The sequence below is a fragment of the Parambassis ranga genome, chromosome 4, assembly GCF_900634625.1.
Source record: "Parambassis ranga chromosome 4, fParRan2.1, whole genome shotgun sequence".
NCBI lineage: Eukaryota > Metazoa > Chordata > Actinopteri > Ambassidae > Parambassis > Parambassis ranga.
The window spans coordinates 16,133,619-16,150,775 of record NC_041025.1 but is presented as its reverse complement, the minus strand read 5'-3'; the positions used below and the strand labels follow the sequence as shown (position 1 = coordinate 16,150,775).

The following is a 17,157-nucleotide window of genomic DNA, read 5'->3' as shown; positions in this document are numbered from 1 at the left end:
TTGCATTAAGTTTGTAGAGTTGCTGATGCCATGTTGAGATTTGCCTGTTGGATGGTAAAAAAGCTAAACCACTAACATTTGTATTCAGAGGGCAGCTCCAGCATCTGCAGGGTCTGTCTTTAAGTGACCAGTGTGCCAGCAGCATTGGATTACGACCAAATGCAAAGAATCACAAGTGAAACTGAGGCCACAGCGGCGCTATCAACATGTGTCATCTGGATAGACGTGTCAATTTAAGTGTGCCGCATGCAGTGTGCTGCGCCTTGAGCAGTGCTCCCTGCATTAATTTCCTGTTGTCTGAGTTCAAAGTGTTTGTCACCCTGTGTCAGTCACATTGCCGGCTTCTCTGTCGCTGCTCAGGGACCTCGCCGCAGTTACAGGAAATGTTGTTTTCCCTTAACAGTACAGTGGGTCACTCGGTCGATAGTGGCAGAGGTCTGCTGGGGTCATGCCGGCTGACAGGGGTGCCCACTGTCACCACTGCATGATAAAATGCTCCAAAGGTTCACAGCCGGTCTCTGAAGGCTCCCGGAGGAAAGAAAGTTGTATACACAGTGTGGAAGGAGGTAAAAGGTGATGCTGCAGAGGGGACATGGAAAGCAGTCAAGTCTAACAGGATTTCTTCTCTGCAGAATTTCCTGCTCTGCTATGATCAATATATAATGATCATATAAGGGTGCAGGGGCAGTGGACAAACTGGATGCCTGGACAAAACAAAGGTCCACTTGATTAAAACACAGCACAGAAGATTAACCAGGTCCTCTGTACATATTGGCTCACAGGCATTAATCAACAGCGGGATAGACTACTCTGAATAATAAGCGAGGTGATTATACGGCACTGAAATGCTGCTCTTGTTTGCGATTCTGGGCATGAGCTGGTTTACAAGCCACTTGTTGGATTGAACGTGATATAACAACAGCAATTGTGAAACACAATAGTAAATCAGTGAGCAATCAGTGTGTTTTATTTACTTTGAATTTTGCACCTCCCCTGAAAACATATTTGATTAATGGCTTAATTTAACATCTGCAAGAACTCACACATTGCTTTAAAAAATGATGCTAAAGACCAACATCTTATTTGAAAATAATCTGCATCTAAACCATCAGAAATTGGCTTTTTTGCTGCAAAATTTCATTTCATATCTACGATATTTTATATATATGCTTTAGTAGCATCACTGTGGCCTGCAAATGATTATGTGCTTTTTTCCTTCCCAAGGCACTGATTTTTTAAATGCTTTTTACGCTTGATGTTACTGAAAAATTGGCTCTTCGTTCTGCCATTATTCAGTCTAATAAAACATTTTTTTTACTCAGTAGCCACTGAAAAACACTCCACGATCTGTTTTTTTTTTTATGAATAACTGTGTATTCACCTTTACCCACAAGCTGTCCCCACAACTCATTTCATCATTTTAACACCCAATGCAATTCACAGTAGAGGTAAAATACAAACACCATCTGACAGCCTGCTCAAAACAGTTTACTGTAATTGTGAAGCACAACAGTTCAACAGCATCACAGACATGCCAAGTAAAGAAAAAGTATTGACTCATAATTTCTATATAATCGACACTGATTTGTAATCTGACACCTTTCAGTGTTAGTTGCTGTTTGACAGCGGACATGATAATGAAAAGGTATCATTTTAGCACATCCTGTAATTAACCTCATGAATATATATTGGTTTGTTAGTTTTTCCAGCATCTTAGATTTTCACCTTTTGCATTTAATCAACACCCTCTGTAGCAACTCAGTGTTATTAAGCCACCACACAATGCAAAATGCTGACTTATCGTTTCCGTGGCGACACCACATTTCTCCGCATAAAACCTGACTTAAATAAAATCTGCATCTCTCTCGCAGATAAAGTTGACAGACTGATGGACAGGAAACAGTGTCATTCATACAGTTCATTCATACTGACTGACAATGATCGGTTTAAATCCGCCTCACAGGATTGCAGCGCTCAGACTAATGGAGATAAGTACTAATTGGGGTCATATACTTCAAGCTTAATTCTCAAGGCCTTTACAATATCCTGAGTCTGCTCGCAGTCAATCTGGAGAATTCATTACATCAATTAGATAAAGTTGACAGTAGTCAATTAATATTAGAGGAGACATGCAGTTCTTAAAAGTGTTTGCAAGTGGAAGTATTAACAGAGATTACCAAATTAATCTCATAACAGCGCAAGAAGGTGACAGAGGCTCAAGTGAGTCATTGCTAGAAATTGAAACTGGTCATAGTGGATTAAAGGAAAAGTTACACTTTGTGTTTAGCACAATAAAAACTCTTCTTTGCATCCATTTTTCTACTTTACAGTTTTGGAACCTCTTTGTATTTCATTCAATTTTATAGTTATGTTGAGTGGGCAGATATCAATATCTGGCACTGGACATGGGTTGCATTCTGACCAATGGGGTCAATGTGGCATCTCAGCAGATGAATATTAATATGCAAGTACAAATATGACTGCTTGTATTTTTTTTTCCTTATGGAACTTGGCTGATTTGTGTGTGTATGTGTGTTTTTTGTAGGCCTACTATCAAGTGAGTTTGTCAAAATTAGTATTGGCTACAGTAAATAACCTCAAGATAGCCCTTGAAAGAAAACGTGATAAATGCATATACATGTAAATAAATGTATTTCTTTGTTTCACCCATGAACTTTTATTTTTGATCTCTCGGGTGCCCCCAAAACAGGAAGAGAACCGGAAGTTCAGACAAGAAGAGCTGTTTGCAATAAACGTATCAGCTGTGTGTGTGTGTGTGTGTGTGTGTGTGTGTGTGTGTGTGTGTGTGTGTGTGTGTGTGTTTAAACACGTTTTGTTTGTGTACTGCACGAGGACGAAGACGCACGCGGTCATGCGAGCACGCGCTGATCTACAGTGACGCGCCCAGAAAACAACTTTTTGCTAGCGAAGAAGAAGAAGAAGAACGATGTAAGCAATGTAGTCAAACTTTTGCGACTGTTTTATCCAGGAGGAATGTCTTTCATCACGTTTGCTAAACCTCAAGGATAGAAACAGCACGTTTGGGTGAGTAAGACAGAAAACACCTGGCTACATTCAGGTGTTGTTCTGCTTTGTGAGTTTTGTGGTTTCGACAGAATATTGAGGGGTAAAAAGAAGGCCGAAGGCTTTTCTAAACATTGAATGGCTACTCTAATTCTCATTGATTGGACTCTTACACTGAGGCGTTTTGTGGCTGAAAGGATTCAAACTAAAAACACCACTTCACAGTTCTGCGTGGGCAAATTCATCTTCTCCTCAGATGCCTAGCATGACAGCACCTTGCCAGAGGAGCTGCGCATATAGTCTATTTTAGGTGACAAAAATAAATGAGAAATGTAACCAATCCTGTGTTTTTCATTCACCTTTTGCCCTCAGTGGTCAAATCTGTAACTCCAAGTGAGCAAAAGTTAAATACTATAGAAGCTAGTATAGCAGATATTTTAAGATTACACTGAAGGATGTGCTGCTGTGATTTGAGCTCACTCCATTGAGTTAAAACATGACTCCCTGTCTTTATTGCATTGCCAGTCACAAAATTCAGATTATATGCAGAAGGATGCCAACCCTCGTAGGTATAGCAATAAAAAAACAACACAAACTTGAGATTGCAGCAGCCACAGAGGAGCAGGGAGGATCAGGTCACAGTGAACCCACAGAGAAAAGCTACAAGGGGAAAGAAGGAGGGGGGTGGTGGGTTTGCTAATGTGGAAATGGAGTGTCATTGTGTTTCACCTTCATTAGCCAGAGTCACCACACATTCTCACCCGACATCAGTGTAGTTAACCAGCTTAGCTGCTGCCTTGCATAATGACAAAGTGCAGTAAAATGGAGGGGGGAAACATAGCGATACTCGCCTTAGGAGGGAGTCACTGCTGGAGAATATTATCGCCCATCAGTCATTTATTAGCCATTTTATCACTGCTGTCAAAAGGGAAGATAAAATCAACAGTACCTATTTGTTGATGTAGTTTTAAGGTGGTGAGTCAATCACAGAATCAAGGTCACTGTGTGTGCACTGCAGTAAGCATTTGTTGAAATAATAAGAAGCACTCTGGTTGGGATTAGTATATAAAATATGGTGCTGTTAACTGGATTACAGAGCTGTCACATCATACAGTGGGTAACTGTGAGCAGAAGTGAGTATAAACTGCCTGTATAGGGATGTGACTTTGAAAGTGTTGTCTGTCTTAGGTATTGTGGCTCTGTGGCTCTGCAAGGGACCGGCGACTTATCCGAGGTATTTTTTCTGCTGTCTTTTGGCTCAGCGTGGATGAAGAGACTGGATAAACGAAAAGTAAGTAGTGAAAATGGATGAAGACATAGACAGTGGATGAGTGTGGCTGTAACTGATAACAGCCATTTAATGGGATAATAAAATTAGAAATAAGTGCAGTTAGAGGACAAGTCAACTGTTGTTCGGGACTGTAAACTTCTTTCAAAATGTTGTAAAAGTTAAAAAACATGCAGTGGTTTAGCGGTTCAGATGAATGCAAGTGATTTGGTTCGAGTCAACAAGTTATGTTGTTGTTAAAATTCACAGTCTATAGGAAAAACAGGTCTTGAACTCCTGCAGTTCCATTACCTGCACTGTCACTCTGCGCCTTGTTGCCCTCAGCAAATTAGGTTGTTATCTTTATTGCAAAATAGAAGGAACTAGCAAGTCATGCTGAAGTGATACCAAACCATTTAACATGAGCACAACAATTGTGAAGTCACCTGTGTGCTGGTAGTTTGTTATCAAGTGAGGCTGCAGAGGCAATGCAAATTAACATGCGCCTGAAAGTTTTACAAAGTGTGTGTGAAAACATCATCATCCCTTTTTTATATCTCATGGTTATGACCATAATCTTCATGCGGTGTTTACATGTATGGAATAACGGTGGTTTGTATGGGCATTTACTATTGTGCGTTAAATTTCTTTATCAGCAGAGACTGGACAAGGTGTCTACATCTTGCATCTCCACATGTACGTGCACACAGTGATCACATCCCATTGAAACTTGTGCACATAATGTAACAGTGAATTAGGTCATAAATTATACATAACACTTTAGTTGGTTGTTAAGTTAAAGTACAGAGCGATGTGTCACTTTGTGACATCCGGATGCTTGAGAAATATTTTGACTGACCACTGTCACAAGCATACCTCTAATGAGTTGGAAAGAAACTTCACATACAATAAAAAGCAACAACCATGAATCAGAAATATTAATTAGGCAACACTAAAACAACTATGACAATAATAAAGAGGGGCATCAGGTTATTAGGATTTGTGCATTTTAAGTGAGGAGTCCTAGCTTTGGCTTTTTATATGTTTATTTTTTATGCTTTTATCCTTTTTTTTTTCTTTACGGCACAGAGTTTTATTGCTGCAGCTGTTGTTTTCCATATCATTTGTATTACCGAATGAGGATGCATCTTCTCCCATCATTGGAAACACTGACACCACAGTGATTTATAATCCCTGAGAATAATTTGCCAAACATTCAATCTATCTCTCTCTCTCTCCCTCTGTATGAGATACTGATATAAACCTCCTTATTTAAGATGGCCTGTGGGATGCTTGGGACGGAATCTCTTTCAACAGTCACTGTAGGGGTGTCGGCACGGTTGGCTGCTCAGGACTTGTTAGAGCGTTGTCATTAGTTGTTAACTTTGCTTAGAAAAAGAAAATCTTTCTTGTGGCAAAGTTATATTTTCCTCTATTATACAAGTAAGGTTTCTGACTCGCATCAGTGCTATGCATCATGAGACTGTAATAGGAACTGTATTTCAAAATGACATAAAAATGTTTTTGGGTGGACAGTTGTGCACACCTTGTCCTCAAGCTGCTGGGTATGTTTTTCTTTATTTGCATTGCCGCATAGATAAATCACTTGACACCTTTATAGTTTGTGCTACGGACTACAGAGAATTGCTTTTTCTGGAGGAATGCAGTACCTTTGTGTACATAACCATGTGCTAGTCGATTTATCATCAGACAGTAATTTAAGTAATTAGGGCAGTGATAAATCTCATTTTTTTTTCTTTTAAAAAAATGTTCAGAGACAATTGTGCTGTTGAATAGTAGTTCAAACTGTGTTTTATACAGAGAGGGTGTAAGTGCCATTTATCTTTAGCCTTTTTAGCTTTTTTTTTTTAATCACGTTTCAGGTGTGGTACTCACATCATTAGGAAAAGCTTGCATAGTTCACTGTTTAAAACACAAAACACATTTATCTGTGTCTCTTTATGTCTCCCTCCAGTCAGGCAAATGAGTAAATATTTAGTTTTCTATGTTAAAGCGCAACAGCTCAAGGGTTTTATCAGACATTGCCCTTTTTTCCTACCCTATATTTTGGAGGCAATTCGTAGATACAACAGTCCCGATGTCCTCTGAGGCGTGCCCTAGATGAAACAAAGCATACACCTCAATAGGTCTCCATGGGACTGGCAGCTATCTGACTAGTTCTTGGAAGATTGACAAGTGAGCATTATTTTTCTCAGAAAAGTGGCAGGCAGTCCCTTATGTGATATGAAGGCATGTGAAGGGCTGCTCTCTATCTTTCTTTCTATGTGTCTTTCTTTCTTTTTTTTAACACCTCTGCTATTCAAGCAAGCCTCTGAGCATTTAAATGATCAGAATTCTGCAGCATGGCTGTCTGCCCCTGTGCTGTCAAATTTGGACGGATATGTTTCAGCAAGTGAGAGAGGTAGACATGGACGATACACGTACACTACAGAACCGTACAAACATGCACACACAAAGCACACACACTCGCACACATTTGCCCACAAGTCCAGCGTCGCTTCTGCAGACAGGCAAACGCCTCTCGGCATACCCGGCAGTTGAGCCGGGCAGAAAAGTGGAAAAATGTGCTCCTCAGTGGAGATGCAGTCAATCATACAGCTGTCCAAAACCAGCAGCTATCTGTTCAGTTAGAGACTAGAGGGCAAAAGGCCAGAGTCTTTTTGTTGAACTTCCAGTCATTCGTCAAGTATAACTCTAGAGTGAATAGCCTTTTTATCATTCAGTGTTTTACAGGAAATAAATGCCCTCCATAGTTTTATTTAAAGAGATACTACCCACATCCAGCTGTGAATTAAATACTCGGTCTCCACTGTAATGTAGTACATCTACATTAACTGTGTTAATATTATCATTTACATATGCTGAAACCTGACCAGTGCTAACATAGCATCAGCATTCAGATTGTGTTCAAATTATGCAAAAAGTTAAGGCTTCTAATCAGAAGTGGGCGGCCCAATCTCTCACTTGCATAGACTTGACTCTGCCACATGTCAGAAGCTTTGCACTGTGTGGGAGAAAAAATACAACATCCTGTCACTTACATGTCTCTGAGTCATTGATTTAACCTTTAATGTGGCTGACACGTACTGTATATAGCACAGCCGTTGTCTTTTACATCTCTGTAGGCTGATTCTGTTAAATGATATTTAAGTTACAAAATCAGGATTTCAGCAACACAAAAAAATTTTGTATGTTGCTGTTTTAAAAGTCAATGCAATATTTAGTTTTTAAAGAGGCAGAATCTAAGCTCTTGGTATCAATAGACTGACCTGCTGCTAGTCTCCTTAATAGGTGTGGCGGTGCTAAAGCCCATGTGACACAGATACAGGAAATGGCTCTTCAGCTGAACCATCTGTTGTAGCACCCCTCAGTGTAGTAGCCACTTCTTTTATCCCCCTGAAAACAGCCCTAAAGTTCTATTGGTGGCAACATCTGGGCTGTTTTTTTGGGGGGGGGGGTAAAAACAGCCAGAAACAGCCCTTGATATTCCAGCAGTGGGAACATGCATAAAGGTCCCAGTGTTCCAGAAACAAAGAATATGTAAATGGGAACAGCTTTATTGGGAATTCAGTTGTAATGAAATGCTGTACATGTGTGTGCTGACAGTAGGACAGAAGCAAACAGATGTAAGCTCTGACACTGAGTGACTACTGCACCCTCTCAGACATCCACGCCTCTCAGCACCCCTCCTCCTCACTCTCACTGAGAGCCTAGTATATGTCTTTAAATGTTTTGAAGATGATCCAAAACAGAGAAAGTTCAGAAGAGGGTGGAAACCAAAAAACTTTTATAGACCAAACATAAATATTTGTCTGCTCTGAGGCTGTAAGAATTGATATCACCCTATATTTTGTGTTGCAGAGGGTCAATCAATGCAGATCCCTAAAAAAAAAACACACACACAGTATGTGAAGCTCTTTAACAACATATGGAACTAGACCCAAACTTACATGGTCAATTGTATCTTCAAACACAACTGTCCCAATTATAGCCATAGCCATATGACACTAAACAATGCAAATATGTACATGAATCTTAACTGGTAGCATTTGGATATTGCTGAGCGCAGATGTCACTGTCAACACAGACTGATTAAAGCTGATAAGAAAATAAATAAGCCACAGGCAGTCATTGTTATTGACAACACCATAGTGTGCCTCTAGCGAGCCAGAGCTTGCCAATTTTCTGACAGAAAAGCACAATTTAGTCAGCAAGGCTAGATCTGTCTACGTGCCTGCCTGCTGGCACTAAGGGGAATATGGCTTCCTCCCGTGCTCTTATTGCTCGTCATTTGAATAAAACATGTTTATGTTACTATGCTAAATAGTGGCAGGCTCATGAAGTCATTTCAAGTGACTATAATCTGTCTAGATTTAGACTAAATAAGAGACTTGAAAGATTAACATTGATGGAAAGCTGGAGCCCGAGTCACCTCTTTAACCATTTGAAGTGATGCTATTAAATAGTAAGCACTGCAAGAGTCCCTTTATTTTAAAGTGAAGTTAATGAAGCAAAAACAGGCCTGCTTGTGTCACATGCAGCTCCTATAATTTATAGGGAATATATTCTTTTCTCCAGTCAGAAAGAGGAACAGAGAGAAGCCAAGAGTGAGTGTATCTGCCTGCCTGCTCCTATATTCATCAGTCTGAACAGAAATTCCTTGTGAAAAGTAGACGTGCTTGCTGAGTGCTGGGCTGCTGCCAGAACTGATCGATCTGGAAATGTTATCGTTTGGGTGATTTATCTGGAGGCAGCTATTTTTGTCTGTATTTTTTAAATTATTATTCTAATACCTTAATGAAATCTGGGACATCTCCTCATATCTTGCCTGACTGAATTGAATTTTGGCAAATGTAGCACTGACCTGAGATAGTAGAGTGCATTTCAGTTCATTAGTCAGTCTTTTCAAATTGTATCTCATGCATAATAATCTCAATTAGCATATTATCTAAAATATTGTGAAGAAATTTAGGTGCAAAACTGATGGCAGAGAGCAGCTCCATGCTTAAATGTGATCCTGGTCTTGCATTGACCCTGTCAGCTGGACAGGGTGTTAATAAATTGCCACAGAGCAATCTCTTCACATCTAGGTATTAGAGCTTTTGCTGGTCAGCAGAACATGTGTCTGCTTAGGCTGAGAGATGTCAGAACCTGCCTCGCAAACAGACTGGAAAAAATTGACATATTGGTCACAAATAGTTTCATCTGCCGGGCAAATCCAATATCCCTGGATATCTCTGGGAATCATCCGTTTCACAGTGTGCAGGATTCTGAAGAGACCTTAGAGTCCTGAAGCAGGATATGTGAGCATTATGATGGCTATGATACACAACATTGACATTCTGAAAACGGCCTGTTCTTTGGATTTTCACAGGGGTGAAATTGAACAAATCAAATATACTGTATCTAGACAGTGATCTAAATCCTCAGAGCCCTTTTCAAACTATTTGGATATGAGATGCATCACTAACTTTCTGCAGAAGTGCCTCCACATGTCACGCTCTTCACTTTGACCCTTTGGAACCATCTAAAGGGATAAATTTGAGTTTCATCTGGTGGAAAAGTTCAGCTTTGAGGGTGAGCTGTATTTTCCTCTGAAGTCTGGGAGTTAAAATCACGCCGAGGTAATGGCTCTGTGTTTGTTTGACTTGAATAAACAAGAAATACATTTTCTTGCTTAAACCTTATGCGATTGAGTGTAAGGTTTCAGATCCATCGTAATGATTGTTGGCAGAGTTTGGGGTAGGGAACAGCTGCAGGCTCCCCCATGTGTGCCTAACTAGCAAGCAAAGTAAGTGTATGGGAAATAGATGCTAAAACGAAGAATCATTTTACAACCAAAAATGTCCTTCACAGAGTGTAATTCACAGATTGGCAAAGCAAGGTCTGACATGACTAATTTCCTAATTCAATGACAAATAGATAATATATCGCACACAGAGGGCAGAAATTTTCTTTAGTCTTCCTACTGTAATTGTCTTTTTTTCTGTATTGAAAGTGTTGTCCATGGCCGCATTTGTCTGCACATGATGCTGAAAAATGTCTTGGGACAAGGTTCTGTAGAATAGTACCAACACATATGTAAAACCATGAAGATGTCTGTATGAACTGATGCACGGGTTTTCATTTTTACAACACAAAAGTGTTACATAAATTTGAATTGTGTTGTGTCAAAGCAGAAAATGCTGGAGGTTGTTTCTGAAAGTATTGACGTGCATTTATTTTTCTAGCAGTTAGTGCTGTATTTCTGTTGGTAGCAATTCCTTATTTTGTATTGCATGTAGAAAACCAACAAGCCTGTGAATGCTCCATTTCTTTTACAATTACCTGCACACCAGAGAAACTCTGCCAATGTGCCATTCGTGCTGTTTCTGTGACTGCATGTTGGTAAATAAGTTGCTAAGAAACGTTCCAAGGTAACGTTTCTTTTATATAGAACATAATGCAGAGTTAAACCAACTGCAGATGCAACGCTGAGCAGTGATGGCTAAATTTGGGGTAAATAGCAGAGACCTAAATCCATAAAAAAGTGGTGTTTTCTACACTTTTATTCCACACTGAACACTTCCTTGTTAGAAGAAGATCAAAGACTTGCTGCCAATTAATATTTTGTCCAGAGGTGTACTTCACCTGGATGAAAGACTCTAATTTGAAATTATCCTTGTTTCATGCAGTGGAGGGATGGAGATACATACAAAACATGGTGCACAGCCATGTTTACTGGCAATAAAACACACAAAGTGTTTGTGTTTAAACAGGTGAAAGAGTTGAGGAAAAAAATGTGCTGTCACAAATGCCACATTTGGCTGATTACACAGACACCAGATACGGCACATGGTTACATTTATGCTAACAGAAAGTATGGACATATTACCCTATATACGGCGAGTATGCTTACATTAACAGAACATACAATCGTATTGTCCAATGCTATGGGATTGAAAAGTCAGAGAGAGGAGGCAAGTTGGAGATGGTGGGGGTACTTGGCGGACTTTCACTGAGGTTAGAGTCCCCCTGACACATACAAAGTCCCCCTGAAACCGTGAGCTGTTTTTTTTTCACCCGATGTCAAGTTTCCTTTTTAATCGTGGTTGGATTACTGAAAAACATTTTATAATAGGGTAAAGAGTTAGGGAAAGATCATTTAAAAACACATGGATTTATAATAAACACATTTTACAGGGACAGTTGTTCTCTTCTGTGGTCTCCATTTTGGTTACCATTGCGACAAGTCCTCACTCCCATTAGGGCTGTGCGATTTGACGATAAATGATCGTGAAGGATTTGAACGTATCGGCGATCTACCAGAACGGACAGATCGTTTTATCGTCCATAGAGCACCTTCTATTAATTGCAGTTCTATGTTCGCGCAGACGCATGAGTTTTTTTCACTCGTCCAACTGTCAGTGCGCTTAATGTGAACACGACCAACCAATCACAGCCTCCCTGTTAGGAAGCTACAGCTGAAAACGAAAAGAGAACGGAGGAACTGGTCCCTAAAACGAACTCCACCTTTATGTTCGGTGCTGTTTCTGCCGGCAGCAGCGGCGCGTCTTCTAAGCCTGTGTGTGTGTGTGTGCGCGCGACGTGTGTCGCAGTGGAAGGGCCGCGTGTATTATAATGCTACGAGCGCGTACGCGCCACCTGTACACCCACCTGAACATTTCCAGCTCGTTATATTCAGGTTCGCTGCTGTTGTGCCGTAAGCACCTGTGTGTGTGTGTGCAGTAGGAGGGCCGCGTGTGTACATCAGATGCAGACAGAGTCAGCAGCTAATGACGTCACCAAAACAATAATGCAGGCATTTGATGAAGAGGCTCCATGAGGACTCTAGTAAACGGTGGACAGAGGTGACAGCAGCAGCTCCGTTTTTCCTTAGATATGATCCCCATTAAAGTTTGATCATTTGTTCTAAATCACATTGAACTTTAGGAGTTACTTAAGTCTCAATACTGTATTTATTGTTTAACCTTAGGAGGCACACTTCAGTCTGTTTTAATGACTGTTGAATAATACTTTACAGAACTACATTAGTCTTCTTTTTAACTTATTTGAAATAAAACTTAATTTTGTTCTGTACATTATTTAAATTTTCATGTTTATTGAAAACTAATACTGAGTGCACATTATCAGAGTTTTTGTTTGCCTTTAAAATCTACTGACAGTTTTTGAGAGGTGACAGAGTAGGCTACCTGACGTCATTTACACAGAAACATGCAAATTAGTGTCAATGTAAAAACAAATCGTGATATAATCAAGATCGTGATTTTATCATTAAAGAATCGTGATATAAAATTTTTGCCATATCGCCCACCCCTAACTCCCATGAACACATACAGATGCAGGTTTACTCTTGTAAGTGTAGTGTGGACTACAACAAAGGCACGTTTATAAATCTATAGTATGTCTGCTTTTAGTATATATTGCACACTTCAAACCAGTTTAACATTTTTGTTTGCATGTGCTGAAACATTAATTTTTAGTCACATTAAACTACTGAAGTGTGACTATCTTTCCTAAAGGACATGCAGTATATATGTGTAGGTGTTGATGTGTTAACGGAGGCTGTGACTTTTGTAAAAAGCTTTCTAAATCCACAGCCCACTCTCTCATACACCACAGCTTCTGTATCTACACTGTCAACAAGGACACATACGGAGAAAAGCACATAAAAGATCGCACCTGCTGTGAAAAGCAGGTGACTTTTCTACATGTCATTAAGCCATGTGGAAATGTCTTTATACACAAATATGCTGCGAGGGAGCACACATTCATCACCCTGACTGCTTATCTTTTGAGTCATGCGCTCATATGCTGTAAGACTATACCATAACAGAAGGGGGAAAAACAGACATCTGCAATTTACGGGTGTTGCATCTCCCCTGCTGTGTTTGCATGTGCTGCATCAATCCATTCACAGTAGGAAAATAATACACAGCTAACACACATGGAAACAGAGAAACAAACATGCTCAATATACACATCAAAGATGTGAAGCAGTCGTGAGTAGAGCCATGCTTCCCCAGTTCTTTCCTCACGCTCTTGTTTCTTTTTTCTCTCTCTGTGTCTTTCTCCACATGTGTGATATGTCAAAGTCTTATTTCCATGTCCTGGCGCCACTTATACTCCACGCAAACACAGGGCGGTATGTGTTGATGATTGTCAGCAGTGGCCATTTATCATCTGTCAGGCTTCTGTCCTCTGAGGAGGTAAATGCAGCCAGTGAATTATGGTTGTTTTAGTCTGCAGGCGGAATCCCACATGACAGCCAGCAGAAGGCCGTGACAAAATCGTTTATGAGGAAATAGTTTATCATGGGCACGGTAAACATTGTCCATCACACATGAGAAGAGCGATGGATCCACAGCTTTGACGGCGAGAAACTTGAATCACAGACATTTGGGAGCTAAAGTGGAGGCATGAAAGATGAAAAAAAACCCTCACACTCATTGTGTTTTTGTTGTGTCTCATTTGTTCACTGTTGGATCATTCTGTGTGTGTCTGTGAATATTAGTGTCTGTCTTGAAAATGGGGACAGAGTATGGTGGCGATTATGATTTATATCATCGTCAGAGCTGTATTTTTCCTCGTCAAAGGGAGGACTGTTTGTGCAGCTTCAGTATGTTTGGGGGGTCCTGCTGTACATGGATCAGTGATCGGCGAGACTCCTGTTGTTTTTCTAGTGAAAGTATACTGTAGCTTTCAATAGAAAAGATCCTTAATTACATTCTACCACCACTAAAACGTCTGTCGCTGTGTGATTTCTAATATCTTTAGCAGATAAAGTTACATCATGTATAAAGAAGAATTATTTCCAGTTGAGGTTTGTGACCTGGAGACGTGAACAATGGTCCTCTCTGTTTCTCACAGACATATAAGCCACATTCCTGGTGAAAAGTCTTTGAGTAGTTCAGCCAGATGGACTATGTATTGAAAAACTGGGGGGGCAGCGAGGCCAGTCCCACATCTCATCCTGCAAAGTGGGCCAATCATTACCAGATCTGACCCTTCTTTTCCTGACTGCCAGGGGGGAGTTCTGCCTGGTGCTGCATTTTTGTAAGAGCCCTCAGGCGATACCAGCAAATAGCCCCTGAACATATGTATGTGCAGTTTTAAACCTGACAAGACTTCTCTAAAATCACTAAATGCTGTGGAATGATAGCACATCACACTTGTAGCTCAGGAGAGGACATTAGGAAGTTGTAGCTGTCAGAGGCTGATGTAGCACCGTTACTTTGGTGCCAGTAGAGGTTTTTGTCATGCTAAGTCACGTCTGTCCAGCCCACACTAAAAGTTGCTCTGCACTCACTAGATGGTGTCTCATACAAAACTTTTGAAAATGACAAGACCGTGATAGGTTTTGTCCTAATCTCCTGTTAGGCATCATTTCAAAAATATCTGGGTTTGCATCCAGTGGCTTAAAGATAATAACTCCTGCAGTTCCTCCTTCACTTACCCAGTTATTTTGGCCTCAAAAAATGACTTGTACTGCCATTTGCTTTGGGAAAAACGGTGAAAGTCGTCCGTTTCTGTTTCGACGATTCCCCTAATAACGTGTTGAAAATCGGTGCACACGCCGTCAAAGTCCTGCAATGATATTTCAGATGAAGGAATCATTAATGATGATGGAAGCTAATCAGGAAGTGACCCGTAAATGTCCAGGTATTGGTAGGCGTGTCTGTTTTGGCTATCAGCAAATGGTGTCTTCAGACACTTCAACCACTTTATATTCCATTTGGAGAATAGGAGCACTCAAGCATTAAAGAATATCTTGTTACACTCGCTACTGAAGTGTCTCCACAGAGAAATGCAACTGTCTGAATTGAAAATTAAAAATAATTTCACAACCTGTTTCACTCAATTTAAGACATTTTCATAATGACTTTGTCACATTAATTATTTATAATAAATTTAATATCTTTAAAGATGTTTTTTTAAAATGTCATTCCTGTCTCTGGCCAATGACCAAGAAGCGCAAATGGTATTAATGGCTTTATTTAAGGCTTTGACTTATGCACGCAGCAGTACGACAACTTTTCACGGCTTTTAGCTAAACTGATGGACGTTGCATGCAGATGCATTTGGTGCCAATAAATAATTAAATAAATAAAAATCTCAGACTGTGGTGCAAGGAATTTATCTTATTTTTTATTCAAGGACAAACTTACTACTTTTATAACCTTTTGGAGCCAGCCTCAAGTGGTCAGTGGAGGAACTGCAGTTTTTAGCACATCCACGTTAGCTTTGTTTGTCTACCCTGGGGGGTTGCATCATATATTCTGAGTATTATGTTGGTTTCTTTGGTGTGTGATTGTATTTTCTCGTTTTACAATATCATCTAAGAGTAAGAAAATACTCATCCTTTCTTTAACTCAGTATCACTTGGCAGATTAAATTTTATGTGTGTTGTAGTTATTATTATTATTATATGTGTTGTAACAGAACGTTGTGTTTCTCACATGAGAATTGAGACCAGATTTATTACTGAGCTTCTGTAAATGGTGATTGTAGCATATCTGACTTGTATGACAATAAAGGAAACAAAGACTGTAAAGATAAAAGTTGAGATCAAAGGGAAATGGACAGATAAAACATTTTATTACACAGTCAGTTAAGCAGTTCTCTAATCTTAACGCTTCACTTTTTTCTCCATTTGTGTGCAGTGTAATTGGAATAACACACATAATTACACATTATCAGAGCATTTGATTGAAGTGGCAATATAAAAAAATCAAATCTGTAATCTGCAAATGTTGATGACCAAGTTTGTTTTTCAACAATTGTAGCAAATTCAAGAGGTTCATGAATCTGTTTCCTCTTTGCGGCCTATTTTTAGAATAGTGTCACTGCAGTAAAGGTTGTACTAATCTATCTATGATGTTACAAGACCTCATTCATTTTTGTAGAGGTAAAAACTCCCACTCTGAAAGGGATAATCTACATGCACATAGCAGTTTGTAGTGTTCTATGATCCCTCATTCATTCCATAATGCATATAAATATGGAAGCTCCACATTTATCTTACTGCAAATCTAACATATAGCACCTCACTATTTTTGAAACCATTAAGCTGTTGCTTTATTCAACGCTGCAGTGGCAGCCCTTCTCTTCACACTCCCTGAGGAGTCTTTTTAAGACGTGCTTTTACTTTGTTCATCTTTTATATATCTGCTTTGAAACTTTGTGAGCAGGCAGTTTACAGCAAAGGCAATGTATAACACAAAACCTGTAGTAAAGTCTTTTATGATTTAAAAACGTGCCAGTATATTATTCTGAATGTTTTTGTTCATAATATTTATGAAAAATCTCTTCAAATTATAGCAAATGGGGAAATGGAAGATAAACAACTTGCCAAACAGGCTCTGTGTAATTTTCATTTCACAAAAGGTGATGTTTGGTTTAAGCTGTCAGGTTTGTCAACTACTAATCAGGAATGTTAGGAAGGAATCCCTCGTGGTTTAGAGGTTATTTTTGGACATTCATTTGATGATATGAAGTTGGAGTTATAGTGTATGTTGTGCCAAAACATCGACAGAGCGAGTATGTGGATGCTCATCGTGCAATCAAAGGTTTTTCATCAGACTCCTCTCTGTAAACATTGGCATCCCAAAGCAAACCACACAGTGATTAAGAGGAGTCCGCAGTTTTCACTGAGACTTTCAACTTCTGCCAAAAGTTTCAGAATGATCAAGAGAGGCATGTTGTTTTCTTTCTCTATCTTGATAGATATTCATCAGTTGATGACTGAAATTAGCCCATAACCCCCCGATGATCAACTTTTGACTTGCTTTGTAATCCTTTCTTAATTATGTTGTAGTCAGAGAGTGACAACTCCAAAGACTTAC

At 39.6% G+C, this 17,157-nt stretch overlaps 1 long non-coding RNA gene across 2 annotated transcripts in view; it reads left to right on the top strand.

Moving 5' to 3' along the window:
• Positions 1-2,880: 2,880 nt before the first annotated feature.
• Positions 2,881-17,157, top strand: part of LOC114434823 (uncharacterized) — a 52,986-nt gene continuing 38,709 nt past the window's right edge. For both annotated transcript variants that reach the window (XR_003670511.1, XR_003670510.1), the window contains exons 1-2: positions 2,881-3,045; positions 4,213-4,315. This is a non-coding gene — a long non-coding RNA (uncharacterized LOC114434823). The remainder of the gene's footprint in view (positions 3,046-4,212; positions 4,316-17,157) is intronic.